This window comes from Balaenoptera musculus, chromosome 3, assembly GCF_009873245.2.
Source record: "Balaenoptera musculus isolate JJ_BM4_2016_0621 chromosome 3, mBalMus1.pri.v3, whole genome shotgun sequence".
Classification (NCBI taxonomy): Eukaryota; Metazoa; Chordata; class Mammalia; order Artiodactyla; family Balaenopteridae; genus Balaenoptera; species Balaenoptera musculus.
Window position 1 is genome coordinate 38499006 of NC_045787.1, and position 1254 is coordinate 38500259.

Below are 1254 nucleotides of genomic sequence, written 5' to 3' on the forward strand. Positions count from 1 at the left end.
CATATAAGGCCAGCTGATGAGAACACACCCACGAAGACACTGGGCATAAAGCCTTACTTGGCAATTCGGAGTTTCTACTAACTAAGGGCAGAATGAGGGACAGCAAAGAGCTACATCTGTAACGTTTTAGTATCCAGACAGCATAACAGACACTGTCCCCAAGGACAATGTGTACACCATTAATCACACTGAACAAAGCAGATGCATTATTTATTTTTCTTTTCTTTTTGCTTGAGAAGCTTGTTTATCTCTCTTTTGGCCATTCCAATGTACTTCGAAATGATTCCATGTTGGTTTAGTCCAGGAAGCAAGAGTAAGAAAGTCACTATCAGGTAGGTGAGAAGGAGGTTGTGGACTTGCTGTCCCACCCAAGCAACTGCAGCAAGAGAAATTGATCATGGTCATGAAGTACATTTTAGGCTTTTCTTTCTTTACGTAAGGAGGCGTTTCTACCAGCCCACAGCCCTGCGTCGAGTTTTTACTAGATTGTTGCAAATTTCAAGGACTCTCTGCTGTTGCTCAGTGGTCCATTTATTGGAGCCAAAAATTCTAGGCACTAGAATGGGAACAAGGTAGTCAGCCAAGCACAAAAACATAACAAAACAGGAAACACCTGACAGAATGGATGGATCTAGATAGTAGATAGTCAGAAACACCAAAGAAACCACACCCATGATGGCAGGTGGAAACCAGGCTCTTCCCCATTGGAGAACTTCATCTGCCATCTGCATCACTTCTCCCCATCTTTGTAGCTACTCTTCCAGACTTGCAGTCTCTGCAGCCAGCAGACTGGTGCTGCGAGAATCTCCTTCTGCCATCGTTCCCGAGGTGCCCCCTCAGCTAGTGCAAGACGCCCCCAAAACTGGCCTTCCTCAGAGCCACTCACGACAACCCTCATAAAAGGATATCTTAATTAAAATAAAATAATTAAAGAAATGTACTACTGTAGTGACAATATAATCAACCAGAACAAAAAAAGAAAGAAAGCTCAGAAACATACATACCAATATTTAAATATTTTATAAATAAAATTATTCTAATTTTAAATCAATGATATCTTTTTAGTTACTGATTTGTTGGAAGAAAAAATTAATGGTTAAAATGAAAGGAAATAGGGGCTTCCCTGGTGGCGCAGTGGTTAAGAATCCACCTGCCAATGCAGGGGACAGGGGTTCGAGCCCTGGTCTGGGAAGATCCCACATGCTGCAGAGCAACTAAGCCCGTGCACCACAACTACTGAGCCTGTGTTCTAGA

At 42.5% G+C, this 1254-nt stretch overlaps 1 pseudogene; it reads right to left on the reverse strand.

Moving 5' to 3' along the window:
- Nucleotides 1-206: 206 nt before the first annotated feature.
- LOC118893152 lies at nt 207-818 on the reverse strand (annotated as a pseudogene).
- Nucleotides 819-1254: the final 436 nt, after the last annotated feature.